Source organism: Salmo salar, chromosome ssa17 (genome assembly GCF_905237065.1).
Source record: "Salmo salar chromosome ssa17, Ssal_v3.1, whole genome shotgun sequence".
NCBI lineage: Eukaryota > Metazoa > Chordata > Actinopteri > Salmoniformes > Salmonidae > Salmo > Salmo salar.
In genome coordinates this window covers 20,425,903-20,447,123 of record NC_059458.1, presented here as the reverse complement: position 1 = coordinate 20,447,123, position 21,221 = coordinate 20,425,903, and the positions used below count along the sequence as shown (strand labels likewise).

At 44.0% G+C, this 21,221-nt stretch overlaps 11 non-coding genes across 11 annotated transcripts; all 11 read right to left on the bottom strand.

The window, feature by feature from the left end:
- Positions 1-2,567: 2,567 nt before the first annotated feature.
- Positions 2,568-2,640, bottom strand: trnar-ccu (transfer RNA arginine (anticodon CCU)). Its single transcript has one exon. It is a non-coding gene; the product is annotated as a tRNA-Arg (tRNA).
- A 4,612-nt stretch (positions 2,641-7,252) lies between these two features.
- Positions 7,253-7,325, bottom strand: trnar-ccu (transfer RNA arginine (anticodon CCU)). Its single transcript has one exon. It is a non-coding gene; the product is annotated as a tRNA-Arg (tRNA).
- Positions 7,326-9,469: 2,144 nt separating this feature from the next.
- trnar-ccu (transfer RNA arginine (anticodon CCU)) lies at positions 9,470-9,542 on the bottom strand. Its single transcript has one exon. It is a non-coding gene; the product is annotated as a tRNA-Arg (tRNA).
- Positions 9,543-10,572: 1,030 nt separating this feature from the next.
- trnar-ccu (transfer RNA arginine (anticodon CCU)) lies at positions 10,573-10,645 on the bottom strand. Its single transcript has one exon. It is a non-coding gene; the product is annotated as a tRNA-Arg (tRNA).
- A 490-nt stretch (positions 10,646-11,135) lies between these two features.
- On the bottom strand, positions 11,136-11,208 carry trnar-ccu (transfer RNA arginine (anticodon CCU)). Its single transcript has one exon. It is a non-coding gene; the product is annotated as a tRNA-Arg (tRNA).
- A 1,032-nt stretch (positions 11,209-12,240) lies between these two features.
- On the bottom strand, positions 12,241-12,313 carry trnar-ccu (transfer RNA arginine (anticodon CCU)). Its single transcript has one exon. It is a non-coding gene; the product is annotated as a tRNA-Arg (tRNA).
- A 1,034-nt stretch (positions 12,314-13,347) lies between these two features.
- trnar-ccu (transfer RNA arginine (anticodon CCU)) lies at positions 13,348-13,420 on the bottom strand. The gene has a single exon. It is a non-coding gene; the product is annotated as a tRNA-Arg (tRNA).
- A 1,032-nt stretch (positions 13,421-14,452) lies between these two features.
- Positions 14,453-14,525, bottom strand: trnar-ccu (transfer RNA arginine (anticodon CCU)). The gene has a single exon. It is a non-coding gene; the product is annotated as a tRNA-Arg (tRNA).
- A 1,040-nt stretch (positions 14,526-15,565) lies between these two features.
- On the bottom strand, positions 15,566-15,638 carry trnar-ccu (transfer RNA arginine (anticodon CCU)). The gene has a single exon. It is a non-coding gene; the product is annotated as a tRNA-Arg (tRNA).
- Positions 15,639-16,675: 1,037 nt separating this feature from the next.
- Positions 16,676-16,748, bottom strand: trnar-ccu (transfer RNA arginine (anticodon CCU)). Its single transcript has one exon. It is a non-coding gene; the product is annotated as a tRNA-Arg (tRNA).
- A 1,040-nt stretch (positions 16,749-17,788) lies between these two features.
- On the bottom strand, positions 17,789-17,861 carry trnar-ccu (transfer RNA arginine (anticodon CCU)). The gene has a single exon. It is a non-coding gene; the product is annotated as a tRNA-Arg (tRNA).
- Between the last annotated feature and the right edge of the window lie 3,360 nt (positions 17,862-21,221).

Here is a 21,221-nt window from a genome sequence, read left to right as displayed (position 1 = left end):
TTCATTGCTAAAAATAAACTGTTTAGCAGAGGATGGTTTCGATCCATCGACCTCTGGGTTATGGGCCCAGCACGCTTCCGCTGCGCCACTCTGCTTTTAGACTATGCAGAAAAGAGTAGGAATCACAATCCATGTCTTGGGAGGCCAGTGTCTCAGGCCACTGGTGTACTGCGAAATCCTTTTCACCTATACGAACTGATAGAAGCAGTAAAAAAAGGTGTAACGGAAGGCACTTACACATGCCCATGATATAGAGAAAAAAAATATTGTTCGCACTTCATTGCTAAAAATAAACAGTTTAGCAGAGGATGGTTTCGATCCATCGACCTCTGGGTTATGGGCCCAGCACGCTTCCGCTGCGCCACTCTGCTTTCAACCACTCCAGAAAAGAGTAAACCCACAATCCCTGGCTTAGGAGGCCAGTGTCTTAGGCCACTGGGGTACTGTGAAATCCTTTTCACCTATACGAACTCATTGAAGCAGTAAAAAAAATGTGTAACGGAAGGCACTTACACATGCCCATGATATAGCAGATTTTTTTTCTTCGCACTTCAATGCTAAAAACAAACTGTTTAGCAGAGGATGGTTTTGATCCATCGACCTCTGGGCCCAGCACGCTTCCGCTGCGCCACTCTGCTTTCAACCACTCTGTGAAAAGAGTAGGAATCACAATCCATGGCTTAGGAGGCCAGTGTCTCTGGCCACTGGTGTACTGTGAAATCTTTGTCACCTATACGAACAGATAGAAGCAGTAAAAAAAATGTGTAACGGAAGGCCCTGACACATGCCCATGCTATAGCGAGAAAAAAAAATGTGTTCACACATCATTGCTAGAAATAAACTGTTTAGCAGAGGATGGGTTCGATCCATCGACCTCTGGGTTATGAGCCCAGCACGCTTCCGCTGCGCTACTCTGTTTTCAACCACTCCAGAAAAGAGTAAGACCCACAATCCATAGCTTAGGAGGCCAGTGTCTTAGGCCACTGGGGTACTGTGAAATCCTTTTCACCTATACGAACTGATAGAAGCAGTAAAAAAAATGTGTAACGGAAGGCACTTACACATGCCCATGATATAGAGAAAAAAAATTATTGTTCGCACTTCATTGCTAAAAATAAACTGTTTAGCAGAGGATGGTTTCGATCCATCGACCTCTGGGTTATGGGCCCAGAACGCTTCCGCTGCGCCACTCTGCTTTTAGACTATGCAGAAAAGAGTAGGAATCACAATCCATGTCTTAGGAGGCCAGTGTCTCAGGCCACTGGTGTACTGCGAAATCCTTTTCACCTATACGAACTGATAGAAGCAGTAAAAAAAAGGTGTAACGGAAGGCACTTACACATGCCCATGATATAGAGAAAAAAAATTATTGTTCGCACTTCATTGCTAAAAATAAACTGTTTAGCAGAGGATGGTTTCGATCCATCGACCTCTGGGTTATGAGCCCAGCACGCTTCCGCTGCGCTACTCTGTTTTCAACCGCTCCAGAAAAGAGTAAGACCCACAATCCATGGCTTAGGAGGCCAGTGTCTTAGGCCACTGGGGTACTGTGAAATCCTTTTCACCTATACGAACTGATAGAAGCAGTAAAAAAAAGGTGTAACGGAAGGCACTTACACATGCCCATGATATAGAGAAAAAAATTAATTGTTCGAACTTCATTGCTAAAAATAAGCTGTTTAGCAGAGGATGGTTTCGATCCATCGACCTCTGGGCCCAGCACGCTTCCGCTGCGCCACTCTGCTTTCAACCACTCCAGAAAAGAGTAAGACCCACAATCCATGGCTTAGTATGCCAGTGTCTTAGGCCACTGGGGTACTGTGAAATCCTTTTCACCTATACGAACTGATAGAAGCAGTAAAAAAAAGGTGTAACGGAAGGCACTTACACATGATATAGAGAAAAAAAATTATTGTTCGCACTTCATTGCTAAAAATAAACTGTTTAGCAGAGGGTGGTTTCGATCCATCGACCTCTGGGTTACGGGCCCATCACGCTTCCGCTACGCCACTCTGCTTTCGAACACCCCAGATGGGACTTGAACCCACAATCCATGGCTTAGGAGGCCAGTGTCTTAGGCCACTGGGGTACTGTGAAATCCTTTTCACCTATACGAACTGATAGAAGCAGTAAAAAAAAGGTGTAACGGAAGGCACTTACACATGATATAGAGAAAAAAAATTATTGTTCGCACTTCATTGCTAAAAATAAACAGTTTAGCAGAGGATGGTTTCGATCCATCGACCTCTGGGTTACGGGCCCATCACGCTTCCGCTACGCCACTCTGCTTTCAAACACCCCAGATGTGACTTGAACCCACAATCCATGGCTTAGGAGGCCAGTGTCTTAGGCCACTGGGGTACTGTGAAATCCTTTTCACCTATACGAACTGATAGAAGCAGTAAAAAAAAGGTGTAACGGAAGGCACTTACACATGATATAGAGAAAAAAAATTATTGTTCGCACTTCATTGCTAAAAATAAACAGTTTAGCAGAGGATGGTTTCGATCCATCGACCTCTGGGTTATGGGCCCAGCACGCTTCCGCTGCGCCACTCTGCTTTCAAACACCCCAGATGGGACTTGAACCCACAATCACTGGCTTAGGAGGCCAGTGCCTTATCCATTAGGCCACTGGGGCACTGTAGTTCATTTACGACCAGTACAAACTCATTGAAGCAGTAAAAAATATGTGTAACAGAAGGCACTGACAAATGCCCATGATATAGCAGATTTTTTTTCTTCGCACTTCAATGCTAAAAACAAACTGTTTAGCAGAGGATGGTTTTGATCCATCGACCTCTGGGCCCAGCACGCTTCCGCTGCGCCACTCTGCTTTCAACCACTCTGTGAAAAGAGTAGGAATCACAATCCATGGCTTAGGAGGCCAGTGTCTCTGGCCACTGGTGTACTGTGAAATCTTTTTCACCTATACGAACAGATAGAAGCAGTAAAAAAAATGTGTAACGGAAGGCACTGACACATGCCCATGCTATAGCGAGAAAAAAAAATGTGTTCACACATCATTGCTAGAAATAAACTGTTTAGCAGAGGATGGTTTCGATCCATCGACCTCTGGGTTATGAGCCCAGCACGCTTCCGCTGCGCCACTCTGTTTTCAACCACTCCAGAAAAGAGTAAGACCCACAATCCATGGCTTAGGAGGCCAGTGTCTTAGGCCACTGGGGTACTGTGAAATCCTTTTCACCTATACGAACTGATAGAAGCAGTAAAAAAAATGTGTAACGGAAGGCACTTACACATGCCCATGATATAGAGAAAAAAAATTATTGTTCGCACTTCATTGCTAAAAATAAACTGTTTAGCAGAGGATGGTTTCGATCCATCGACCTCTGGGTTATGGGCCCAGCACGCTTCCGCTGCGCCACTCTGCTTTTAGACTATGCAGAAAAGAGTAGGAATCACAATCCATGTCTTAGGAGGCCAGTGTCTCAGGCCACTGGTGTACTGCGAAATCCTTTTCACCTATACGAACTGATAGAAGCAGTAAAAAAAAGGTGTAACAAAAGGCACTTACACATGCCCATGATATAGAGAAAAAAAATTATTGTTCGCACTTCATTGCTAAAAACAAACAGTTTAGCAGAGGATGGTTTCGATCCATCGACCTCTGGGTTATGAGCCCAGCACGCTTCCGCTGCGCCACTCTGTTTTCAACCACTCCAGAAAAGAGTAAGACCCACAATCCATGGCTTAGGAGGCCAGTGTCTTAGGCCACTGGGGTACTGTGAAATCCTTTTCACCTATACGAACTGATAGAAGCAGTAAAAAAAATGTGTAACGGAAGGCACTTACACATGCCCATGATATAGAGAAAAAAATGTATTGTTCGCACTTCATTGCTAAAAATAAACTGTTTAGCAGAGGATGGTTTCGATCCATCGACCTCTGGGTTATGAGCCCAGCACGCTTCCGCTGCGCCACTCTGTTTTCAACCACTCCAGAAAAGAGTAAGACCCACAATCCATGGCTTAGGAGGCCAGTGTCTTAGGCCACTGGGGTACTGTGAAATCCTTTTCACCTATACGAACTGATAGAAGCAGTAAAAAAAGGTGTAACGGAAGGCACTTACACCATGATATAGAGAAAAAAATTATTGTTCGCACTTCATTGCTAAAAATAAACTGTTTAGCAGAGGATGGTTTCGATCCATCGACCTCTGGGTTATGGGCCCAGCACGCTTCCGCTGCGCCACTCTGCTTTCAACCACTCTGTGAAAAGAGTAGGAATCACAATCCATGGCTTAGGAGGCCAGTGTCTCTGGCCACTGGTGTACTGTGAAATCTTTTTCACCTATACGAACAGATAGAAGCAGTAAAAAAATGTGTAACGGAAGGCACTGACACATGCCCATGCTATAGCGAGAAAAAAAATGTGTTCACACATCATTGCTAGAAATAAACTGTTTAGCAGAGGATGGTTTCGATCCATCGACCTCTGGGTTATGAGCCCAGCACGCTTCCGCTGCGCCACTCTGCTTTCAACCACTCCAGAAAAGAGTAAGACCCACAATCCATGGCTTAGGAGGCCAGTGTCTTAGGCCACTGGGGTACTGTGAAATCCTTTTCACCTATACGAACTGATAGAAGCAGTAAAAAAATGTGTAACGGAAGGCACTTACACATGCCCATGATATAGAGAAAAAAATTATTGTTCGCACTTCATTGCTAAAAATAAACTGTTCAGCAGAGGATGGTTTCGGTCCATCGACCTCTGGGTTATGGGCCCAGCACGCTTCCGCTGCGCCACTCTGCTTTTAGACTATGCAGAAAAGAGTAGGAATCACAATCCATGTCTTAGGAGGCCAGTGTCTCAGGCCACTGGTGTACTGCGATATCCTTTTCACCTATACGAACTGATAGAAGCAGTAAAAAAAAGGTGTAACGGAAGGCACTTACACATGCCCATGATATAGAGAAAAAAAATATTGTTCGCACTTCATTGCTAAAAATAAACTGTTTAGCAGAGGATGGTTTCGATCCATCGACCTCTGGGTTATGGGCCCAGCACGCTTCCGCTGCGCCACTCTGCTTTCAACCACCCCAGATGGGACTAAACCCACAATCACTGGCTTAGGAGGCCAGTGCCTTTCTTAGGCCACTGGGGTACTGTAGAAATCATTTTCGACCAATACAAACTCATTGAAGCAGTAAAAAAAATGTGTAACAGAAGGCACTGACAAATGCCCATGATATAGCAGATTTTTTTTCTTCGCACTTCAATGCTAAAAACAAACTGTTTAGCAGAGGATGGTTTTGATCCATCGACCTCTGGGCCCAGCACGCTTCCGCTGCGCCACTCTGCTTTCAACCACTCTGTGAAAAGAGTAGGAATCACAATCCATGGCTTAGGAGGCCAGTGTCTCTGGCCACTGGTGTACTGTGAAATCTTTGTCACCTATACGAACAGATAGAAGCAGTAAAAAAAATGTGTAACGGAAGGCACTGACACATGCCCATGCTATAGCGAGAAAAAAAAAATGTGTTCACACATCATTGCTAGAAATAAACTGTTTAGCAGAGGATGGGTTCGATCCATCGACCTCTGGGTTATGAGCCCAGCACGCTTCCGCTGCGCTACTCTGTTTTCAACCACTCCAGAAAAGAGTAAGACCCACAATCCATAGCTTAGGAGGCCAGTGTCTTAGGCCACTGGGGTACTGTGAAATCCTTTTCACCTATACGAACTGATAGAAGCAGTAAAAAAAATGTGTAACGGAAGGCACTTACACATGCCCATGATATAGAGAAAAAAAAATTATTGTTCGCACTTCATTGCTAAAAATAAACTGTTTAGCAGAGGATGGTTTCGATCCATCGACCTCTGGGTTATGGGCCCAGCACGCTTCCGCTGCGCCACTCTGCTTTTAGACTATGCAGAAAAGAGTAGGAATCACAATCCATGTCTTAGGAGGCCAGTGTCTCAGGCCACTGGTGTACTGCGAAATCCTTTTCACCTATACGAACTGATAGAAGCAGTAAAAAAAGGTGTAACGGAAGGCACTTACACATGCCCATGATATAGAGAAAAAAATTATTGTTCGCACTTCATTGCTAAAAATAAACTGTTTAGCAGAGGATGGTTTCGATCCATCGACCTCTGGGTTATGGGCCCAGCACGCTTCCGCTGCGCTACTCTGTTTTCAACCGCTCCAGAAAAGAGTAAGACCCACAATCCATGGCTTAGGAGGCCAGTGTCTTAGGCCACTGGGGTACTGTGAAATCCTTTTCACCTATACAAACTGATAGAAGCAGTAAAAAAAGGTGTAACGGAAGGCACTTACACATGCCCATGATATAGAGAAAAAATTAATTGTTCGCACTTCATTGCTAAAAATAAGCTGTTTAGCAGAGGATGGTTTCGATCCATCGACCTCTGGGTCCCAGCACGCTTCCGCTGCGCCACTCTGCTTTCAACCACTCCAGAAAAGAGTAAGACCCACAATCCATGGCTTAGGAGGCCAGTGTCTTAGGCCACTGGGGTACTGTGAAATCCTTTTCACCTATACGAACTGATAGAAGCAGTAAAAAAAAGGTGTAACGGAAGGCACTTACACATGATATAGAGAAAAAAAATTATTGTTCGCACTTCATTGCTAAAAATAAACTGTTTAGCAGAGGGTGGTTTCGATCCATCGACCTCTGGGTTACGGGCCCATCACGCTTCCGCTACGCCACTCTGCTTTCGAACACCCCAGATGGGACTTGAACCCACAATCCATGGCTTAGGAGGCCAGTGTCTTAGGCCACTGGGGTACTGTGAAATCCTTTTCACCTATACGAACTGATAGAAGCAGTAAAAAAAAGGTGTAACGGAAGGCACTTACACATGATATAGAGAAAAAAAATTATTGTTCGCACTTCATTGCTAAAAATAAACAGTTTAGCAGAGGATGGTTTCGATCCATCGACCTCTGGGTTACGGGCCCATCACGCTTCCGCTACGCCACTCTGCTTTCAAACACCCCAGATGTGACTTGAACCCACAATCCATGGCTTAGGAGGCCAGTGTCTTAGGCCACTGGGGTACTGTGAAATCCTTTTCACCTATACGAACTGATAGAAGCAGTAAAAAAAGGTGTAACGGAAGGCACTTACACATGATATAGAGAAAAAAAATTATTGTTCGCACTTCATTGCTAAAAATAAACTGTTTAGCAGAGGATGGTTTCGATCCATCGACCTCTGGGTTATGGGCCCAGCACGCTTCCGCTGCGCCACTCTGCTTTCAAACACCCCAGATGGGACTTGAACCCACAATCACTGGCTTAGGAGGCCAGTGCCTTATCCATTAGGCCACTGGGGCACTGTAGTTCATTTATGACCAGTACAAACTCATTGAAGCAGTAAAAAATATGTGTAACAGAAGGCACTGACAAATGCCCATGATATAGCAGATTTTTTTCTTCGCACTTCAATGCTAAAAACAAACTGTTTAGCAGAGGATGGTTTCGATCCATCGACCTCTGGGCCCAGCACGCTTCCGCTGCGCCACTCTGCTTTCAACCACTCTGTGAAAAGAGTAGGAATCACAATCCATGGCTTAGGAGGCCAGTGTCTCTGGCCACTGGTGTACTGTGAAATCTTTTTTCACCTATACGAACAGATAGAAGCAGTAAAAAAAATGTGTAACGGAAGGCACTGACACATGCCCATGCTATAGCGAGAAAAAAAAATGTGTTCACACATCATTGCTAAAAATAAACTGTTTAGCAGAGGATGGTTTCGATCCATCGACCTCTGGGTTATGAGCCCAGCACGCTTCCGCTGCGCCACTCTGTTTTCAACCACTCCAGAAAAGAGTAAGACCCACAATCCATGGCTTAGGAGGCCAGTGTCTTAGGCCACTGGGGTACTGTGAAATCCTTTTCACCTATACGAACTGATAGAAGCAGTAAAAAAAATGTGTAACGGAAGGCACTTACACATGCCCATGATATAGAGAAAAAAATTATTGTTCGCACTTCATTGCTAAAAATAAACTGTTTAGCAGAGGATGGTTTCGATCCATCGACCTCTGGGTTATGGGCCCAGCACGCTTCCGCTGCGCCACTCTGCTTTTAGACTATGCAGAAAAGAGTAGGAATCACAATCCATGTCTTAGGAGGCCAGTGTCTCAGGCCACTGGTGTACTGCGAAATCCTTTTCACCTATACGAACTGATAGAAGCAGTAAAAAAAAGGTGTAACAAAAGGCACTTACACATGCCCATGATATAGAGAAAAAAAATTATTGTTCGCACTTCATTGCTAAAAACAAACAGTTTAGCAGAGGATGGTTTCGATCCATCGACCTCTGGGTTATGAGCCCAGCACGCTTCCGCTGCGCCACTCTGTTTTCAACCACTCCAGAAAAGAGTAAGACCCACAATCCATGGCTTAGGAGGCCAGTGTCTTAGGCCACTGGGGTACTGTGAAATCCTTTTCACCTATACGAACTGATAGAAGCAGTAAAAAAAATGTGTAACGGAAGGCACTTACACATGCCCATGATATAGAGAAAAAAATGTATTGTTCGCACTTCATTGCTAAAAATAAACTGTTTAGCAGAGGATGGTTTCGATCCATCGACCTCTGGGTTATGAGCCCAGCACGCTTCCGCTGCGCCACTCTGTTTTCAACCACTCCAGAAAAGAGTAAGACCCACAATCCATGGCTTAGGAGGCCAGTGTCTTAGGCCACTGGGGTACTGTGAAATCCTTTTCACCTATACGAACTGATAGAAGCAGTAAAAAAAAGGTGTAACGGAAGGCACTTACACATGATATAGAGAAAAAAAATTATTGTTCGCACTTCATTGCTAAAAATAAACTGTTTAGCAGAGGATGGTTTCGATCCATCGACCTCTGGGTTATGGGCCCAGCACGCTTCCGCTGCGCCACTCTGCTTTCAACCACTCTGTGAAAAGAGTAGGAATCACAATCCATGGCTTAGGAGGCCAGTGTCTCTGGCCACTGGTGTACTGTGAAATCTTTTTCACCTATACGAACAGATAGAAGCCGTAAAAAAAATGTGTAACGGAAGGCACTGACACATGCCCATGCTATAGCGAGAAAAAAAAATGTGTTCACACATCATTGCTAGAAATAAACTGTTTAGCAGAGGATGGTTTCGATCCATCGACCTCTGGGATATGAGCCCAGCACGCTTCCGCTGCACCACTCTGTTTTCAACCACTCCAGAAAAGAGTAAGACCCACAATCCATGGCTTAGGAGGCCAGTGTCTTAGGCCACTGGGGTACTGTGAAATCCTTTTCACCTATACGAACTGATAGAAGCAGTAAAAAAAAGGTGTAACGGAAGGCACTTACACATGCCCATGATATAGAGAAAAAAATTATTGTTCGCACTTCATTGCTAAAAATAAACTGTTTAGCAGAGGATGGTTTCGATCCATCGACCTCTGGGTTATGGGCCCAGCACGCTTCCGCTGCGCCACTCTGCTTTCAAACACCCCAGATGGGACTTGAACCCACAATCACTGGCTTAGGAGGCCAGTGCCTTATCCATTAGGCCACTGGGGCACTGTAGTTCATTTACGACCAGTACAAACTCATTGAAGCAGTAAAAAAATGTGTAACAGAAGGCACTGACAAATGCCCATGATATAGCAGATTTTTTTCTTCGCACTTCAATGCTAAAAACAAACTGTTTAGCAGAGGATGGTTTTGATCCATCGACCTCTGGGCCCAGCACGCTCCGCTGCGCCACTCTGCTTTCAACCACTCTGTGAAAAGAGTAGGAATCACAATCCATGGCTTAGGAGGCCAGTGTCTCTGGCCACTGGTGTACTGTGAAATCTTTGTCACCTATACGAACAGATAGAAGCAGTAAAAAAATGTGTAACGGAAGGCACTGACACATGCCCATGCTATAGCGAGAAAAAAAATGTGTTCACACATCATTGCTAGAAATAAACTGTTTAGCAGAGGATGGTTTCGATCCATCGACCTCTGGGTTATGAGCCCAGCACGCTTCCGCTGCGCCACTCTGTTTTCAACCACTCCAGAAAAGAGTAAGACCCACAATCCATGGCTTAGGAGGCCAGTGTCTTAGGCCACTGGGGTACTGTGAAATCCTTTTCACCTATACGAACTGATAGAAGCAGTAAAAAAAATGTGTAACGGAAGGCACTTACACATGCCCATGATATAGAGAAAAAAATTATTGTTCGCACTTCATTGCTAAAAATAAACTGTTTAGCAGAGGATGGTTTCGATCCATCGACCTCTGGGTTATGGGCCCAGCACGCTTCCGCTGCGCCACTCTGCTTTTAGACTATGCAGAAAAGAGTAGGAATCACAATCCATGTCTTAGGAGGCCAGTGTCTCAGGCCACTGGGGTACTGTGAAATCCTTTTCACCTATACGAACTGATAGAAGCAGTAAAAAAAAGGTGTAACGGAATGCACTTACACATGCCCATGATATAGAGAAAAAAATATTGTTCGCACTTCATTGCTAAAAATAAACTGTTTAGCAGAGGATGGTTCCGATCCATCGACCTCTGGGTTATGGGCCCAGCACGCTTCCGCTGCGCCACTCTGCTTTCAAACACCCCAGATGGGACTTGAACCCACAATCACTGGCTTAGGAGGCCAGTGTCTTATCCATTAGGCCACTGGGGCACTGTAGTTCATTTACGACCAGTACAAACTCATTGAAGCAGTAAAAAAAAGGTGTAACGGAAGGCACTGACACATGCCCATGCTATAGCGAGAAAAAAAAATGTGTTCACACATCATTGCTAGAAATAAACTGTTTAGCAGAGGATGGTTTCGATCCATCGACCTCTGGGTTATGAGCCCAGCACGCTTCCGCTGCGCTACTCTGTTTTCAAACACTCCAGAAAAGAGTAAGACCCACAATCCATGGCTTAGGAGGCCAGTGTCTTAGGCCACTGGGGTACTGTGAAATCCTTTTCACCTATACGAACTGATAGAAGCAGTAAAAAAAAGGTGTAACGGAAGGCACTTACACATGCCCATGATATAGAGAAAAAAATTATTGTTCGCACTTCATTGCTAAAAATAAACTGTTTAGCAGAGGATGGTTTCGATCCATCGACCTCTGGGTTATGGGCCCAGCACGCTTCCGCTGCGCCACTCTGCTTTCAAACACCCCAGATGGGACTTGAACCCACAATCACTGGCTTAGGAGGCCAGTGCCTTATCCATTAGGCCACTGGGGCACTGTAGTTCATTTACGACCAGTACAAACTCATTGAAGCAGTAAAAAAATGTGTAACAGAAGGCACTGACAAATGCCCATGATATAGCAGATTTTTTTCTTCGCACTTCAATGCTAAAAACAAACTGTTTAGCAGAGGATGGTTTTGATCCATCGACCTCTGGGCCCAGCACGCTTCCGCTGCGCCACTCTGCTTTCAACCACTCTGTGAAAAGAGTAGGAATCACAATCCATGGCTTAGGAGGCCAGTGTCTCTGGCCACTGGTGTACTGTGAAATCTTTGTCACCTATACGAACAGATAGAAGCAGTAAAAAAATGTGTAACGGAAGGCACTGACACATGCCCATGCTATAGCGAGAAAAAAAAATGTGTTCACACATCATTGCTAGAAATAAACTGTTTAGCAGAGGATGGTTTCGATCCATCGACCTCTGGGTTATGAGCCCAGCACGCTTCCGCTGCGCCACTCTGTTTTCAACCACTCCAGAAAAGAGTAAGACCCACAATCCATGGCTTAGGAGGCCAGTGTCTTAGGCCACTGGGGTACTGTGAAATCCTTTTCACCTATACGAACTGATAGAAGCAGTAAAAAAAAGTGTAACGGAAGGCACTTACACATGCCCATGATATAGAGAAAAAATTATTGTTCGCACTTCATTGCTAAAAATAAGCTGTTTAGCAGAGGATGGTTTCGATCCATCGACCTCTGGGTTATGGGCCCAGCACGCTTCCGCTGCGCCACTCTGCTTTTAGACTATGCAGAAAAGAGTAGGAATCACAATCCATGTCTTAGGAGGCCAGTGTCTCAGGCCACTGGGGTACTGTGAAATCCTTTTCACCTATACGAACTGATAGAAGCAGTAAAAAAAATGTGTAACGGAAGGCACTTACACATGCCCATGATATAGAGAAAAAAAATTATTGTTCGCACTTCATTGCTAAAAATAAACTGTTTAGCAGAGGATGGTTTCGATCCATCGACCTCTGGGTTATGGGCCCAGCACGCTTCCGCTGCGCCACTCTGCTTTCAAACACCCCAGATGGGACTTGAACCCACAATCACTGGCTTAGGAGGCCAGTGCCTTATCCATTAGGCCACTGGGGCACTGTAGTTCATTTACGACCAGTACAAACTCATTGAAGCAGTAAAAAAAAGGTGTAACGGAAGGCACTGACACATGCCCATGATATAGCAGATTTTTTTCTTCGCACTTCATTGCTAAAAACAAACTGTTTAGCAGAGGATGGTTTCGATCCATCGACCTCTGGGTGACCCAGCACGCTTCCGCTGCGCCACTCTGCTTTCAACCACTCCGTGAAAAGAGTAAGAACCACAATCCATGGCTTAGGAGGCCAGTGTCTCTGGCCACTGGTGTACTGTGAAATCTTTTTCACCTATACGAACTGATAGAAGCAGTAAAAAAAATGTGTAACGGAAGGCACTTACACATGCCCATGCTATAGCGAGAAAAAAATGTGTTCACACTTCATTGCTAGAAATAAACTGTTTAGCAGAGGATGGTTTCGATCCATCGACCTCTGGGTTATGGGCCCAGCACGCTTCCGCTGCGCCACTCTGCTTTCAACCACTCCAGAAAAGAGTAAGACCCACAATCCATGGCTTAGGAGGCCAGTGTCTTAGGCCACTGGGGTACTGTGAAATCCTTTTCACCTATACGAACTGATAGAAGCAGTAAAAAAAGGTGTAACGGAAGGCACTTACACATGCCCATGATATAGAGAAAAAAATTATTGTTCGCACTTCATTGCTAAAAATAAACTGTTTAGCAGAGGATGGTTTCGATCCATCGACCTCTGGGTTATGGGCCCAGCACGCTTCCGCTGCGCCACTCTGCTTTTCGACTATCCAGAAAAGAGTAGGAACCACAATCCATGGCTTAGGAGGCCAGTGTCTCAGGCCACTGGGGTACTGTGAAATCCTTTTCACCTATACGAACTGATAGAAGCAGTAAAAAAATGTGTAACGGAAGGCACTTACACATGCCCATGATATAGAGAAAAAAATTATTGTTCGCACTTCATTGCTAAAAATAAACTGTTTAGCAGAGGATGGTTTCGATCCATCGACCTCTGGGTTATGGGCCCAGCACGCTTCCGCTGCGCCACTCTGCTTTCAAACACCCCAGATGGGACTTGAACCCACAATCACTGGCTTAGGAGGCCAGTGCCTTATCCATTAGGCCACTGGGGCACTGTAGTTCATTTACGACCAGTACAAACTCATTGAAGCAGTAAAAAAATGTGTAACAGAAGGCACTGACAAATGCCCATGATATAGCAGATTTTTTTCTTCGCACTTCAATGCTAAAAACAAACTGTTTAGCAGAGGATGGTTTCGATCCATCGACCTCTGGGCCCAGCACGCTTCCGCTGCGCCACTCTGCTTTCAACCACTCTGTGAAAAGAGTAGGAATCACAATCCATGGCTTAGGAGGCCAGTGTCTCTGGCCACTGGTGTACTGTGAAATCTTTGTCACCTATACGAACAGATAGAAGCAGTAAAAAAATGTGTAACGGAAGGCACTGACACATGCCCATGCTATAGCGAGAAAAAAAATGTGTTCACACATCATTGCTAGAAATAAACTGTTTAGCAGAGGATGGTTTCGATCCATCGACCTCTGGGTTATGAGCCCAGCACGCTTCCGCTGCGCCACTCTGTTTTCAACCACTCCAGAAAAGAGTAAGACCCACAATCCATGGCTTAGGAGGCCAGTGTCTTAGGCCACTGGGGTACTGTGAAATCCTTTTCACCTATACGAACTGATAGAAGCAGTAAAAAAAAGGTGTAACGGAAGGCACTTACACATGCCCATGATATAGAGAAAAAAATTATTGTTCGCACTTCATTGCTAAAAATAAACTGTTTAGCAGAGGATGGTTTCGATCCATCGACCTCTGGGTTATGGGCCCAGCACGCTTCCGCTGCGCCACTCTGCTTTTAGACTATGCAGAAAAGAGTAGGAATCACAATCCATGTCTTAGGAGGCCAGTGTCTCAGGCCACTGGGGTACTGTGAAATCCTTTTCACCTATACGAACTGATAGAAGCAGTAAAAAAAATGTGTAACGGAAGGCACTTACACATGCCCATGATATAGAGAAAAAAATTATTGTTCGCACTTCATTGCTAAAAATAAACTGTTTAGCAGAGGATGGTTTCGATCCATCGACCTCTGGGTTATGGGCCCAGCACGCTTCCGCTGCGCCACTCTGCTTTCAAACACCCCAGATGGGACTTGAACCCACAATCACTGGCTTAGGAGGCCAGTGCCTTATCCATTAGGCCACTGGGGCACTGTAGTTCATTTACGACCAGTACAAACTCATTGAGGCAGTAAAAAAATGTGTAACGGAAGGCACTGACACATGCCCATGATATAGCGAGATTTTTTTCTTCGCACTTCAATGCTAAAAATAAACTGTTTAGCAGAGGATGGTTTCGATCCATCGACCTCTGGGTTATGACCCAGCACGCTTCCGCTGCGCCACTCTGCTTTCAACCACTCCGTGAAAAGAGTAAGAATCACAATCCATGGCTTAGGAGGCCAGTGTCTCTGGCCACTGGTGTACTGTGAAATCTTTGTCACCTATACGAACAGATAGAAGCAGTAAAAAAAATGTGTAACGGAAGGCACTGACACATGCCCATGCTATAGCGAGAAAAAAAAATGTGTTCACACATCATTGCTAGAAATAAACTGTTTAGCAGAGGATGGTTTCGATCCATCGACCTCTGGGTTATGAGCCCAGCACGCTTCCGCTGCGCCACTCTGTTTTCAACCACTCCAGAAAAGAGTAAGACCCACAATCCATGGCTTAGGAGGCCAGTGTCTTAGGCCACTGGGGTACTGTGAAATCCTTTTCACCTATACGAACTGATAGAAGCAGTAAAAAAAAGGTGTAACGGAAGGCACTTACACATGCCCATGATATAGAGAAAAAATTATTGTTCGCACTTCATTGCTACAAATAAACTGTTTAGCAGAGGATGGTTTCGATCCATCGACCTCTGGGTTATGGGCCCAGCACGCTTCCGCTGCGCCACTCTGTTTTTAGACTATCCAGAAAAGAGTAAGAACCACAATCCATGTCTTAGGAGGCCAGTGTCTCAGGCCACTGGGGTACTGTGAAATCCTTTTCACCTATACGAACTGATAGAAGCAGTAAAAAAATGTGTAACGGAAGGCACTTACACATGCCCATGATATAGAGAAAAAAAATTATTGTTCGCACTTCATTGCTAAAAATAAACTGTTTAGCAGAGGATGGTTTCGATCCATCGACCTCTGGGTTATGGGCCCAGCACGCTTCCGCTGCGCCACTCTGCTTTCAAACACCCCAGATGGGACTTGAACCCACAATCACTGGCTTAGGAGGCCAGTGCCTTATCCATTAGGCCACTGGGGCACTGTAGTTCATTTACGACCAGTACAAACTCATTGAGGCAGTAAAAAATAATGTGTAACAGAAGGCACTGACAAATGCCCATGATATAGCAGATTTTTTTTCTTCGCACTTCAATGCTAAAAACAAACTGTTTAGCAGAGGATGGTTTCGATCCATCGACCTCTGGGCCCAGCACGCTTCCGCTGCGCCACTCTGCTTTCAACCACTCCGTGAAAAGAGTAGGAATCACAATCCATGGCTTAGGAGGCCAGTGTCTCTGGCCACTGGTGTACTGTGAAATCTTTGTCACCTATACGAACTGATAGAAGCAGTAAAAAAAATGTGTAACGGAAGGCACTGACACATGCCCATGCTATAGCGAGAAAAAAATGTGTTCACACATCATTGCTAGAAATAAACTGTTTAGCAGAGGATGGTTTCGATCCATCGACCTCTGGGTTATGAGCCCAGCACGCTTCCGCTGCGCCACTCTGCTTTCAACCACTCCAGAAAAGAGTAAGACCCACAATCCATGGCTTAGGAGGCCAGTGTCTTAGGCCACTGGGGTACTGTGAAATCCTTTTCACCTATACGAACTGATAGAAGCAGTAAAAAAAAGGTGTAACGGAAGGCACTTACACATGCCCATGATATAGAGAAAAAAATTAATCGTTCGCACTTCATTGCTAGAAATAAACTGTTTAGCAGAGGATGGTTTCGATCCATCGACCTCTGGGTTATGGGCCCAGCACGCTTCCGCTGCGCCACTCTGCTTTTAGACTATGCAGAAAAGAGTAGGAATCACAATCCATGTCTTAGGAGGCCAGTGTCTCAGGCCACTGGGGTACTGTGAAATCCTTTTCACCTATACGAACTGATAGAAGCAGTAAAAAAAATGTGTAACGGAAGGCACTTACACATGCCCATGATATAGAGAAAAAAAATTATTGTTCGCACTTCATTGCTAAAAATAAACTGTTTAGCAGAGGATGGTGTCGATCCATCGACCTCTGGGTTATGGGCCCAGCACGCTTCCGCTGCGCCACTCTGCTTTCAAACACCCCAGATGGGACTTGAACCCACAATCACTGGCTTAGGAGGCCAGTGCCTTATCCATTAGGCCACTGGGGCACTGTAGTTCATTTACGACCAGTACAAACTCATTGAGGCAGTAAAAAATAATGTGTAACAGAAGGCACTGACAAATGCCCATGATATAGCAGATTTTTTTTCTTCGCACTTCAATGCTAAAAACAAACTGTTTAGCAGAGGATGGTTTCGATCCATCGACCTCTGGGCCCAGCACGCTTCCGCTGCGCCACTCTGCTTTCAACCACTCCGTGAAAAGAGTAGGAATCACAATCCATGGCTTAGGAGGCCAGTGTCTCTGGCCACTGGTGTACTGCGAAATCCTTTTCACCTATACGAACAGATAGAAGCAGTAAAAAAAATGTGTAACGGAAGGCACTGACACATGCCCATGAGATAGAGAAAAAATGTATTGTTCGCATTTCATTGCTAAAAATAAAATGTTTAGTAGAGGATGGTTTTGATCCATTGACCTCTGGGTTATGAGCCCAGCACGCTCCCGCTGCGCCACTCTGCTTTTAGCCACTCAAGAAAAGAGTAAGACTCACAATCCATGGCTTAGGAGGCCAGTGTCTTAGGCCACTGGGGTACTGTGAAATCCTTTTGACCTATACGAACTGATAGAAGCAGTAAAAAAAATGTGTAACGGAAGGCACTTACACATGCCCATGATATAGAGAAAAAAATGTATCGTTCGAACTTCATTGCTAAAAATATCTGTTTAGCAGAGGATGGTTTCAATCCATTGACCTCTGGGTTATGGGACCAGCACGCTTCTTCTGTGCCACTCTGCTTTCGAACACCCCAGATGGGACTTTAGCCCACAATCACTGGCTTAGGAGGCCAGTGCTTTATCCATTAGGCCACTGGGGCACTGTATACCTTTTACGACTAGTACAAACTCATTGAAGCAGTAAAAAAAATGTGTAAGAGAAGGTACTGACACATGCCCATGATATAGCAGATTTTTTTTCATCGCACTTCATTGCTAAAAACAAACTGTTTAGCAGAGGATGGTTTTGATCCATCGACCTCTGGGTTATGGGCCCAGCACCGTTCCGCTGCGCCTCTCTGCTTTTAAACACCCCAGATGGGACTTGAACCCACAATCACTGGCTTAGGAGGCCAGTGCCTTATCCATTAGGCCACTGGGGCACTGTTTACCTTTTACGACCAGTACAAACTAATTGAAGCAGTAAAAAAAATGTGTAACAGAAGGCACTGACACCTGCCCATGATATAGCAGATTTTTTTTCTTCGCACTTCATTGCTGAAAACAAACTGTTTAGCAGAGGATGGTTTTGATCCATCGACCTCTGGGTTATGGGCCGGGCACACTTTCCCTGCGCCACTCTGCTTTTAGACTGTGCAGAAAAGAGTAGGAATCACAATCCATGGCTTAGGAGGCCAGTGTCTCAGGCCACTGGTGTACTGCGAAATCCTTTTCACCTATACGAACTGATAGAAGCAGTAAAGAAAATGTGTAACGGAAGGCACTTACACATGCCCATGATATAGAGAAAAAAATGAATTGTTCGCACTTCATTGCTAGAAATAAACTATTTAGTAGAGGATGGTTTCGATCCATCGACCTCTGGGTTATGGGCCGGGCAGACTTTCCCTGCGCCACTCTGCTTTTAGACTGTGCAGAAAAGAGTAGGAATCACAATCCATGGCTTAGGAGGCCAGTGTCTCAGGCCACTGGTGTACTGCGAAATCCTTTTCACCTATACGAACTGATAGAAGCAGTAAAGAAAATGTGTAACGGAAGGCACTTACACATGCCCATGATAAAGAGAAAAAAATTCATCGTTCGCACTTCATTGCTAAAAATAAATAGTTTAGCAGAGGATGGTTTCGATCCATCGACCTCTTGGTTATGGGCCCAGCACGCTTCCGCTGCTCCACTCTGCTTTCAACCACTCCGTGAAAAGAGTAGGAATCACAATCCATGGCTTAGGAGGCCAGTGTCTCTGGCCACTGGTGTACTGCGAAATCCTTTTCACCTATACGAACAGATAGAAGCAGTAAAAAAAATGTGTAACGGAAGGCACTGACACATGCCCATGCTATAGCGAGAAAAAAAAATGTCTTCACACTTCATTGCTAGAAATAAACTGTTTAGTAGAGGATGGTTTCGATCCATCGACCTCTGGGTTATGGGCCCAGCAAGCTTCCGCTGCTCCACTCTGCTTTCAAACACTCTGTGAAAAGAGTAGGAATCACAATCCATGGCTTAGGAGGCCAGTGTCTTAGGCCACTGGGGTACTGCGAAATACTTTTCACCTATACGAACTGATAGAAGCAGTAAAAAAAATGTGTAACGGAAGGCACTTACACATGCCCATGATAAAGAGAAAAAAATTAATCGTTCGAACTTCATTGCTAGAAATAAACTGTTTAGTAGAGGATGGTTTCGATCCATCGACCTCTGGGTTATGGGCCGGGCACACTTTCCCTGCACCACTCTGTTTTTAGACTGTGTAGAAAAGAGTAGGAATCACAATCCATGGCTTAGGAGGCCAGTGTCTCTGGCCACTGGTGTACTGCAAAATCCTTTTCACCTATACGAACAGATAGAAGCAGTAAAAAAAATGTGTAACGGAAGGTACTGACACATGCCCATGAGATAGAGAAAAAATGTATTGTTCGCACTTCATTGCTAAAAATAAAATGTTTAGTAGAGGATGGTTTTGATCCATCGACCTCTGGGTTATGGGCCCAGCACGCTTCCGCTGCGCCACTCTGCTTTTAGCCACTGAAGAAAAGAGTAAGACTCACAATCCATGGCTTAGGAGGCCAGTGTCTTAGGCCACTGGGGTACTGTGAAATCCTTTTGACCTATACGAACTGATAGAAGCAGTAAAAAAAATGTGTAACGGAAGGCACTTACACATGCCCATGATATAGAGAAAAAAATGTATCGTTCGAACTTCATTGCTAAAAATATCTGTTTAGCAGAGGATGATTTCAATCCATTGACCTCTGGGTTATGGGACCAGCACGCTTCTTTTATTTTTAATTTTTATTTTTTTATTATCAAAAATGTTTGTTTACAATATTTACAGTACAATCTACTGTTTACAGTACAATCCACAGAGAACAATACAGAAGACACTAGACTAACAGAGGCAGGTGAACAATTCACCCCCTATCAAATTATCAACAAAGAAAATATCAAAACAGTGCTTTCAAAAATTATAAGTGATACCTCCACCCTCCTCTCGTGAAATTAACCCACTCCCTTCAACAAAAGACTCATCAAAATGTTCCATCCCATAATTAAACAACATATCTATGTGTTTACTGAACAGTGCTATAAAGATACTCCACACCTGAACCCTCTTTCTGTCAAAAGAAACATAATTCCTCCTACAAAAAATAGCATACCTCACAAAACTCAAAACCATATTCAACAAACACACATTAGCACCCTCACATTTACCAGACACTCCAAATAACAAAAGTTCCTCCCACGCATACTTTTTCACGAAATCTCCCCCCAGTTTCTACATAACATTTCCTTAACTTTACAAAAAAATATTTTAAATCCTCACATTCTATAAACAAATGCATAAGAGTTTCCGGGAAACGTCCACATACGTCGCATTCCCTTTCTATCTCACAATTAATTTTCTTTAGCACCACCTTTGTAAATATTCTATTATGTCTTAGTTTGAAATCATTATTTTCACACTCCTTACTATTATATTTTACATTTAAATTTCCCCATATCTTTTTTTCATCCAATTCCGGAAAAACTACTTTCCAAAATTTCTCAGCAGCCGGCCTTCTACACACTTTACCTACCATTATTCTATACAATCTTTTCACTGGTATACTAGATAAATGTACTTTCTTCTTACTGCTACCAATGAACAAATTAGGAAATACAAATAAATCTTCTCTTTCAACTTCACTATTTATTAAATCAACCCATGCTCTTGGTATACTATTCTTTATCTTGTCATACATATTATTCACTGTTCCCCTTCCCACATCTTCATCCCATTCATTGATTATGTCAAAAATAGCTTCCCCAGGTAAAAACCCTGGAATTACCTCATATGTATAATCTTTTATTTGCCGTAGACCTGCACTCATAAATACTTTATTATACAAAACTTTTTCTTTGTTCTTGATTTTCTCATTCAGAAATATAGGTTGATTCATAATCAGGTCAATATGTCCACATTCATAATATACATTAGGCAACAACTCTGCCCATGCATTTAGCACCTCTTTATAAAAATCTGGTACCTTTTCAAACATTGCCCTTTTAAGCCCCATCAATAAACCATTATCCTCACAACCACCACTCTCCTCTAAGTAGACTCTAAAGAAGTGTTTCCAGCCATAATCTTCACTGTCATACAAATATTTCTTTACTGTTTTTATCCTAATAGCTTTTCTTTTGACACCTAAATCTACAAGTTTTAAACCTCCATCCACATAGTCAGCAATCAATGTTTTCTGAGATATTCTCACTCCTTTACCATCCCATATAAAATTTGA